Raw genomic sequence first — 11300 nt, 5'->3', positions numbered from 1 at the left:
CCCTCCCAGTAGTTTCCCGATTGACAACATGATTAGGACACCCTGCAGTTTAGCATATACACTCTTGCAACCCCTGCTGGCCTAAACCAATCAGTTCAAATGTATCCACCACTTGAATTCACCAATCACCCCTACCTGACTTGTTCCCACCAACGAATACGCTAATCAAGAGTTGTTGTTTGATTTTCCCGCAGTGTGAAATGATTTGCTGTGTGACGTAGTGACGCATAGAGTATCTCCCCAAACCTATAAAATCTCACTGAACAAAGGATCAGGACTCACTCCCTGGGACCGCTGCAATGGAGATGGGTGTGAGTCCAGGCTCAAGCTTGCAATAAAGACTCTTGTGTGATTGAACCGGATTCGGCTCCTGGAGGTCTATTGGGGTCCCACGGATCTGGTATACCAACCCCTTTTTAAATAAACCCTGCTTCATAGGCTTGCCTCTGCGTGCTTCTCTAATGTTCAAACTTCAGCATGTGGGGAAGCAGGACTCATCACCGATCACCGGCAGTATCACTATCCTGAAGTGGATGAAAAACTCAAAACTACTTTTTTTTTTTTTTTGGTACCTGGCATTAAACTCAAGGGGCACTTACCTCCTGAGCCACATCACTGAATTGCTTAGCACCTTGCTTTTGCTGAGGCTGGCTTTGAACTCCCAATTCTCCTGTCTCAGCCACCCCAGCTGCTGGGATTACAGGTGTGCTCCTCAACCCCTACCCTCCGCAAGAATATTTTTTCTTATGTGGTGCTGGGGATGGAACCCAAGGCTTTGTGCATGGAAGACAAGCACTCTACCAATTGAGCTATACTCCCAGCCCCTAAAAATACATTTTTTTAGTATGCTTTTTCCCCTTTGAGTAGTTACAAAGAATGCTGTCTCTGTTATTTTTTTTATTTTTATTTTTTGATGCTGCGGATCACACCCAGGGCATTGTGCATGCAAGGCAAGCACTCTATCAACTGAGCTATATGCCTAGCCCCCTGCTAGATATTTGACTAATACAAGATGATATAAAATAGTTGCTCACAAAAGCCTTTAAAGGAAAATTGAATATGGAATTCTCTATCTAAATGACTTTGAAGGATCTAATATTTTTATTTAATTGATTTAAAAATTGTGGGAGACCAACCTTGCATGTGACTGAGTTACACTCCCTGGCTGGGTGCTGAGGTGCTCAGTCACAGAAATGTGGCAGAGCTTTCCTCACCCTTCTTGGGTTTGAGGGTCGGTGTCTCGTGCATGGGTGTTGTCAGATCAGTCGGGGCAGGCAATGGCCAAAGGAGACAGATTTAAAAGGACCGCTGAACAGGCTTTATTGAGATATCACTCCTGGGCAGAACTCCATCAGACCCACAGAGGGGACAGGGGAAGGGTCTGAGGAGAAACCGCCTGCAAGCTTGACTGGACTGGACTTTTATGGGGCTTACAGCAGGAAGGGAAGGGCTCAGGACAGGAGAAGGTATTTCTAGGGTCCCTTGCCCCTTTGGAGTTGGTCAGGGGAATTGGCTGAACACCAGGATTGGCCAGGGGGTCCTGTTGATTGACAGGTGTTAGTCAGGAGATCTGGCTGATTGACAGGCATTTCCGCAGGCAACGATTGATGATGTTCTTTTCCGGTGCGGGCTGCTTTGTTCTAAGTTGCCACTAAGTCGCCGCCAAGTTGCCGCCACCAACCTAACAGGTGTGTCTTGCTACAGCCCCATGGGTGAAGCTATGCTCACCTGTTCCTTTGTAATATAACCCCTTGCCCCCTGTTTAGGATAGAATCTTCCGTGGAAGTGCCTTGTGTGTGTCCCCTCCTCTTACTGTGCCCTTGGGTGTGGCCTACCCAGGTGTCAGTCAACCTGCTGACAGTGGACATCATGAAGATAAACTTAGCCCCCTGAAACCTGGCCCCTTGCCTCATTTGAATAGCTTCTCCTCAATAAAAGGGGTCAGCTCATGTGTTCTCTCTCTCTCTCTCTCTCTCTCTCTCTCTCTCTCTCTCTCTCTCCCCTTTTGGACCTTTAAGGTCAGAAGAGCTGACACAGGGATCCCAAATAAAAGGGTACTTGTGTCTCTTGTGTGGTTATTTTGTGCAGCCCAGTCAGCCCAGTTTAATTGGAGTGACCCCCGAGCCTTTTAGTCGTGAGAACAGAAACCTGCAATTGGTGCCCAACATGGGGCCAAAGGCCTGAGTCTTTAAGCTGCCAGGACAAAAGCAACAAATGCTGGCTCTTAAGGGGACTCCAATTTAAATATTAGAAGTTTAGTGAGTTGAAAGTTCTCTTCAGAAGTTAAGCATACTGAGGACTGCAGAGTATCGTGGGCAGAATTTTAATAAGTAAATTAGACAGAAGGAAAATCTGTGACGTTAAATTTTTTAATATTGGGGTATAATTTTTTATATATTTTTAATATATTCTAGAGACTCTAAATAAATGTAAAGAGTTATTAAGATGATTAATGGGCTGTGTTGTTGATTTGAGTCCTCTCCATGGAAAGAGTGCTTTTATGGACTTTTTTGAATTGTTTTTGTAAATCTTTATAAAAGATTTGTTGGACTTTATGTTCTAGAAGTTTGTGCTAGGAGAGTGGGCAAAAAGGAGAGAAAATGTTGTGATGTTTACCTGGAGAGAAGTAAGTTTCAATTTTCTATTGTTTTTGTCAATACTCAGAAAGTTTGTACTGACCTCTTTGCTACATGATTGTCCTATGAATCAGAATGGCTGTAACTCAGCCACTGGGGAGGAGAGACTTTAGCTGCAGCTTGCTGCTTGGTATGGGGTCCTAGCCCCTGTGGCCAGCAGTGCTTTGAACCCTTAAATGACTTGACCTGAATGCCGAGCACAGACTAACTTAATATCTGATGGTAACACTGGCGTCTGCTGCTAAAAAGCTTTCGGAGCACCCACGTGCCACAGAAAGAGGTGCAGGGTGCAGGATACACAGGCTGCAAAGGGAGGTCACAGAGACACAGCAAGCTGCTACCACAGTAGGATCTTGGCCAGGCAGAGGAAATGCAGACAAAATCAAATGAAATGCAATTGGCTAGGAAAACTCTCAGGAAACTTTTGTCAGAGAGACAATGAGCAGCAGACTCCATATTACTTGCGTCACCATAGTAATCATGTAGCGCCTGGACGGAGGAGGGGTTTTCCTGGTCCCACCTCCCACACTTTCGTGGTCTCCCGATTGGTTCTTCCACAGTCACTCAGACAGGACTTCTGGTCCCGCCTTCCAGCTGCTCACCTGTACTTCCTGTTTCAGATTGCTACTGGAGCTGCTCAGAGCGTTCATTTTTAAAAATGCCCACCTGTAAATGCTAATGAAAGATATCTTTTTCAGACAAAATTTAATTCCACAGGTTTCTACATTGCAACCCTAAATTTAAGTTAGTTCTGAGTTAAATAACCTGACTTTCTCTATAGTTGTGTTACTAAATAATGTTCTATTGATGAGAGATATCAAACATGCCTCTTTGTATTTAACTTTAATTTTGGAGGTTATGGGGATGCATTTGCTCGCCACAGGAACAAAAGCCAGCAATGTTCCTGTGATGACCAAAAAATCCTTATTCTCATTCCTGACTATAAGAAATAAATATGTATACATAAGGTTCTTATTTCAGTTACATCAAGTGATGTCACATAAAAGAGTGCACTCCTAAGTAAAAATAAATTGAAAATGATCCAAGTATTTTAAGACCACATGGTTACTATAAAGTTAATACAATTATAAGTTATGTCCTTATTCTTAATATATATTTTTCTAGATATTTAGATAACCTATAGTTGTTAATCTATAAAATAATTAGCACATGTCTAATTGTTTGGTTAATGTATATTTGTCTAATTGTTTTTCTTTAACAGAAAACCCATAATTTATACATTTTATATGTACATTCATCAGATACTCTGCTATTCAGTTACAGATATTTGAGATAAATGTATTTACTATAAATTTGCTTTTAAGAAAAAATACAATCTTCAAGTAGTTTCTAATTCTCAAGTTATTGTACAAATTTATAAGATGATAAACAAGTATAATTCTGTCTACAAAATATCTAAGGATTTTAACCATATTTTCATTGATATTTCTTATCAAAGTACAACAGAATACAACAGACACTAGTATGGCAATATGTAAATCAATGGATGTGTAACTGATGTGATTCTGCAATCTGTATATGGGGTAAAAATGGGAGCTCATAACCCACTTGAATCAAATTGTGAAATATGATATATCAAGTACTATGTAATGTTTTGAACAGCCAACAATAAAAAATTAAAAAAAAAAAAAAAGTACAACTATTTGTTTATAAATTCTAAGGCTTTCAAAAATTGTTCCAAAGTGTGACCAGGAGAAATTCTAGAAGATAAAGCTGCTTCAGCAGAGAGGAAGCACACATTGGAGACCAAAAAAAAAAAAAAAAAAAAAAAAAAAAAAAAAAGAGAGAGAGAGAGAGAGAGAGAGAGGAAAAAGAAGTCATCTTTGGGTAAAACAAGGTCTTTATATTCTAAATTTTAATGATAAAAATATTTTTCTAAATAAAAAGATCTTTATATCATTATCTAACCAGATGATATAAAAAAGTTAAAACAATTAAAAAAGAGAGTTATATGCACTGGACTGACTATAACAATTTTAACTGATTAATTCAAAGATATTTCAGGCTATTTCCCTAATTTTACTATGCTGATATGAGCTAAGATTCTGCCCATATTTTGACATGATAAAAACCTATTAAAATGTTAAGTTTATTTCCTTAAAGTTGTTTATTGCCTAATGATTCTTGCTGTTTAAGACAAAGAAATTTTGGTAAATAGATTCATATCCTTGATTAAACACTAAGTATATTAAACTGCTGACTTAGATCCCAATTTTGACAATTGTCCTTTAAGACTAAATTTGATTGTTCTAAGACACAAAGACACTGTTGATTTTTACATATTTTGTTTGTTAGATAATTATATGAGATTTAAGACAACATTTTATTAGGACTGAAGTTCTCCAAATTAAAATCGTATGTTAATTTTGAGCAATAAAAGTTACAAACTTTAAAAATTCATTGATATTATATAAGTTCTCTGGCTGGACATATTATCTATAAAAAATATGGTAAGACTTATGTACTGCTCCCTACATTGGAAAATAACCTTAATCATATTTTTAAAAACAATTAAGAGATATCTATTTAAAGGATAATATTCTAAAATATAAAGATATTTTGAGATCTTCTCAAAAAGAGATAGTGAGTTCTTACTAAATTATTAGGATGGATCAACTTGTCTAAATTAAAAAATTACAATAATCAACAAAAGGTAAATCTATTCTTATCATTTAAATACTTATACTATAATATGTAACTTATAATATTATGACTTATGTCAAGTCTTTACTCAATTTTATTAAATAAAGAAATGGGGGAAATACAGGATTCCAGAGAGACAAACTAGGATTTACAAAATGTTTTAAAATTTTTTCTTAAATTGTAATATTGAGAGCCTTAATGTTACTGAACACAATTCAGTAAATTATATTAGATTTCAAAGGAAAGTTTAAAGCAGTCATCATGATGATGACTGAGAAACCTGGCTCATGAAGGTAAATTTCCAGCTACAGAGTCTACTCCATGCAGCTTCATGAGCTTGTCAGGTAAGTAAAAATTATGAAAAGACTTATATGGACCCATTTCCCAGGTCCACCTGTAATGTGTCTTGCAGTGTGGACTGGAGAGTCCACCCATGAGACTAGATTAATTGTCCTGACTGTAATGGTCAGTTATACCTATATATTGATTGTGTGGTAAACAGACTGTCTGGAAGTATCTTTTGAGAAAAAGACAGTGTTGAAATAATGGATTGTTCTGCATCCCTATGGATGGCGGCTATGGACCAGATGTGAGTAACACCAACTAAGGGCCAGTTCTCTGTGAGGGATCACGCTCTGAGTCTTAGCACTGCCCTCCTCTTCATCCATCTGTGTCTCTCAGCTTTGTCACAATATTACTGTTTGTCTGTCAATGGCCTTTCTCCTTCCTTCCTGAACACAGCCTCATCTGCCCAGTGCTGTGAGCTGGGCCCTCCATGGAGAAGAAACCTGAGTTTGCTGATCCTAGGGTAAATGCTGGTGTGGAGGCCACAGGGGCATTATCTATCAAGGAGACAGGGAGCCCTCTCAGGGACAATGCCTTGCACACTCCACCTGTGCAAAGGCCTAATTCTTCACCCCCCTGAGAGAGATCTCCTGCCCCATGGCAGCTTTGCTCCCCATGTCCAGCTCAGATGGGGACCCAAGTGGCAGACAGAGACCTAGTCCACAGCGACTGCCCTCTCACCACAGCAGGAAACACCTGCAGCCACTGGAAAGGGCCGTGTCTGGATGCTTCCCTTTTTTCCTATGCTTTTCCCTTTTCCTTTCTTCTCTCATCAGGGTTCTCCTTTGGCAACAAATTTAATAAAAGGGGAGGAGATGTTGGAACAGCCTTCAGTTGCAACTAACAGCTGCGAGCATTTAGAGTTCCTCACAGAGAGGTTACATTAGGCAGAAGATGATTGGCTTATGGATATTGTCTTGCTTATGGATGATTGACGGGCACGACCCACTCGAACCCTATAACAGTTGTGTGCATTTCAAAAATAAACTGAGCTACTGGACGTTGACTTGAGGTTTGTCACCAGCCAGTTCTCACCAGCTCCTGGAGTCTGTGTGTTGATTCCACATCTCTACCCCCCACGACTGAGATAGCCGAGGTAGCCGAGCAACTAATTGACCACACCAGTGACAGGAACTTATGCTAGACAGCAGATAAGAAACCTAAGCCAGCCAATTATGCTGGACTTTAGTGGCTAAGACAATGTTTACCTATATGGACAATTGTTGGAAAGATTATTAAATAGATTTTTCCAATTGTACTTATATTACTGACAGATCTAATAAACTGCTTAAATGTGAGAATTAAGAAAAAAGATGATAAATATCCTGTAGACTGTAAGAATACAACTTATTGCATCATTAGTTATTGCCAGCTTATATTTCAGATCTATAATATGCTGAGGTTAATATTCAGGCTTTGAAACAGGTGTATGTCAATTAACCAGACCTAGCCAAACTGCTGGTCTCATAATCCCTGAAGTGACTACTTTAAATGTTATTCCTTGCTTATTCAATTGCAGCCTTTGTGGCTATGTCTTAAAACTTACAATGTGTGGATTTTCTTAATGTTTGACTTAAATTATTTCCAAAATCCTTCATGGTCAGATAAGTGCTGATGGAAGGATGAGAACTAAGTAATAATGCTCTAGAAGACAATGTAATAAATAATGTGAGTGAGCCCTCTGCTCTGTGGTTTATGGAGAGGCCTAAATGCCATGCCAATGAAAATGTCTGTTAGCATGGCCAAAAGCAATGCCTCCCAATAAAATTAGGAAAAGATTAAGAATCTTCTAATGAGTGTTTGGTGAAATAATAATAATAACCTGGATCTTCCAAGTTGATTGTGTTATGAAGATGATATGTTTTCTACTAATTCTTTTTGTGTTTCAATAGTGGATCATGATGACCTTGGACCAAGAGTCAAGTGACTGAAAGATAGAATTTCCCAGTTGCATTTTTAAAATATATGTTAAGAAAGTGGGGAATATGTGGTAGACCAACCTTGCACATGATTGAGTCACACTCCCTGGCTGGGTGCTGAGGTGCTCAGTCACAGAAATGTGGTAGAGCTTTCCCCACCCTTCTTGGGTTCCAGGGACTGTGTCTTATGCATGGGTGTGTCTTGCTATAGCCCCATGGGTGGAGCTATGCTCACTTTTTTCCTTTGTAATATAACCCCTTGCCCTGTTTAGGGTAGAATTTTCCATAGAAGTGCGTTGTGTGTGTCCCCTTTCTTTACTGTGCCCTTGGGTGTGGCCTACCCAGGTGTCAGTCAACCTGCTGACAGTGGACATCATGAAGATAGACTCAGCCCCCTGAAACCTGACCCCTTGCCTCATCTGAATAGTTTCTCCTCAACAAAATGGGTCAGTGCATTCTCTCTCTCTCTCTCTCTCTCTCTCTCTCTCTCTCTCTCTCCCTCTCTCTTGTTGAGGACCTTTAACTTCTGAGGAGCCATTACAGTGACCCCAAAGAAAAAGATACTTGAGTCTCTTGTGTGGTTATTTTGTGCAGCCCAGTTAGCCCAATTTAATTGGAGTGATCCCTGAGCCTTTTAGTCTTGAGAACAGAAACCCAGAAAAAATTATTTTGTCTGTCCTGTATAATAGATACTCATCTGAGTCATCTAACAAATATTACTATTATATGGTGAGATGCTGGTAGTTCATAGCACCCAGCTCTAAATGATCACCTAGAGTTACCTGGAACAAAGTGTGTATTGAAGGTAAGACACAGACATATTGAATGACTCTTGTGATAGAAAATTATAGGGAGGAAAAATAAGGACTATAAGGTTTGTGTGCTGCCCTAGATGCTTCTAAATGTGCTGGAGATAAGCTCAATGTTAAAAATTCTCAGTTTAATGAGTGATCAGACAAGCAGAAGCTTTCTCTGTCTACTACAAAATAATCGCTCAGCTCCCACAGCCAAAAATCAGATACAGAGTCAGATCCTGCAGGTTGCTGAATTTCAAAGTAGGTTGAATTCTCAGCCTTTTCAATTATCTTGTTTTAAAGAGCAGCACACTAATTGGGTAAAAACTGGACCCTGAGAACCAGGACCTCCCTAGCCAACCAAAGTGCTCCTACATCCATCTGGAAAAGGAATCCTGCCTTCCCAGTTGTAGTAACCTCATCTCCTGTGAGTTCTGGTGAAGGAAGACAGCAATTCCCCTCATGCTTTGTCTCTCTTAGAATGTAAAACAATGGAGGAGAAGTTTCTCACACTTTAAGACTTGCAAGATTTTGTAAAGTCATATGGGCAAACATCAGGGAAATACTAGTGGGAATAGATTCTCAAGGTATCACAGCATTGGGGGAGAAATGTAATAGGGTCTGGTCATATCCCATCCCATCGGACTGCAGATCTAAGTAGGGAATTACATGATGTTGGTTTGATGCAGTGAGAAGGAAATTGCAGGTGCTCTAGATGCACTGCACAACACAGAGGTATCAGGAAATGGAAGACAGATATCTTGGAACTCAGTGGACCTGATGTGTTGGCACAGTTCTAGGAGTCAAATCATTTGGGTACTATCGGCACATTACCTCAAAGTCAAAAAATTTTGCTTTTCCTTAAATGCACAGTTTTGAACAAAGAGTCACCCACCAGGCCTTGTAGTCTTTTCTGCATTTGGAGGCACTATTCATCGCATCTGGGTGTACTGTGTCAGCACATTCACCAAGATACACATATGGCAATCAACTGTATTTATTTATTATTAAATTTGTTTATTTATTTTATAGTAGGATGCATTTTGACATATTGTACACAATTGGAGCACAACTTCTTATTCTGTAACAGTGGTACCTTCACCTTATGAATGTAGCCCTCATTGCTCTAAGGCTTATTTTTAAAAAATGTTTATTTTTTAGTTGTAGTTGGACACACTACCTTTATTTATTTTTATGTGGGCTGAGGATCGAACCCAGGGCCTCACACATGCTAGGCGAGCGCTCTACCACTGAGCAACAATCCCAGCCCCTAAGGCTTATATTTTTACAAAATGTTTTTTCTCTTCTCCCCTCTCCCCTCCCTAACCAGATTGGGGAGACAGTGTTACCTTTTCTTCCCCTAGTTTAATGCCCTTGAACACACCCACTACAGGAAGGAGATGCCTGCTGAAGATCTGGGAAGTGAATATCTCCCAAATTAAAATGTGAATCCTAACAGCCATCAGGGTACCCTGGGGTCCCCCTACCAGAGCACACCTGGAATGTAACCCTTGAAGTTCCTTTAAAACCCCCCTGTCCCTCCTGATCAAGAGAGACACATTGGCATTGATTGGCACTGGGGACAGGGACCAATTCCTCTGGCTGTCCATGGTGCAGAGTCACTCCAGTAGTGCAATCATACATGTATATGGGGTAATAATGTCTGCCTCGTTCTACTGTCCTTCCCATCCCCACAGCCCACCCCCCCCACTCCCCTCTACACAAACCAAAGATCCTTCATTCTTCCCTATCCCTCCACCCTACTATGGATCAGCTTCCGCTTATCAGAGAAAACATTTGGCTTATGGTTTTGGGGAGTTGGCTTATTTCACCTAGCATGATATTCTCTATTCTATCCATTTACCTGCAATGCCATAATTTCATTCTTCTCTAAGGCTGAGTAATACTCCATTGTGTACAAGTACCACACTTTCTTTATCCAGTCCCCTGCTTAAGGGCATCTAGGTTGGTTCCATAGTTTAGCTATTGTGAATTGAGCTGCTATATTGATGTGGCTGTGTCACTGTAGTATGATGATTTTAAGTCCTTTGGGTATAAATTGTGGAGTTGGATAGTTGGGTCACATGGTGGCTCCATTCCAAGTTTTCTGGGGAATCTCCATACTGCTCTCCGGAGTGGTTGCACCATTTTGCAGTCCCGCCAGCAATGTGTGAGTGTGCCTTTCCCCCCACATTCTCGCCAACACTTATTGTTACTTGTGTTCTTGATAGTTGTCATTCTGACTGTAATGAGATGGAATCTCTATGTAGTTTCAATTTGCATTTTTTAAATTAATAAAGATGTTAAACATTTTTCCATATATTTGTTGACCAATTGTATTTCTTCTTTGAAGTATCTGTTCAGTTCCTTTGCTCATTTATAGATTGGGTTATTTGTGGTTTAGGTGTTAAGTTTTTGAGTTCTTTATATATCCTGGAGATTAGTGCTTTATTTGTGGTGAGTGTGGTAAAAAGTGTGTAGGCTCTCTCATCATGTTACTGATTGTTTTCTTTGCTGAGAAGAAGCTTTTTAGTTTGAATCCATTCCATTTATAGATTCTTTTTTTTTTCCGGGGTTTGGAGGAGGTGTTCCAGGAATTGAACTCAGGGGTACTTGACCACTGAGCCACATCCCTAGCCCTATTTTATATTTTATAGACAGAGTCTCACTAAGTTGCTTAGTGCCTTGCTTTTGCTGAGGCTGGCTTTGAACTTGCAATCCTCTTATCTCAGTCTCCCCAGCTGCTGCGATTACAGGTGTGTGCCACCATGCCCAGCTTCCATTTATTGATTCTTGATTTTACTTCTTGTGCTTTAGGAGTCTTGTTAAGGAAGTCAGGTCCTAAGCCAACATGATGAAGATTTGGGCCTACTTTTTCTTCTATTAGTGCAGGGTCTCTTTCTGTTCTAGTATCTAAGTTTTTGATCCACTTTGAGTTGATT

Source organism: Marmota flaviventris, chromosome 10 (genome assembly GCF_047511675.1).
Source record: "Marmota flaviventris isolate mMarFla1 chromosome 10, mMarFla1.hap1, whole genome shotgun sequence".
Lineage (NCBI taxonomy): Eukaryota > Metazoa > Chordata > Mammalia > Rodentia > Sciuridae > Marmota > Marmota flaviventris.
Note: the sequence above shows the minus strand (reverse complement) of the source record.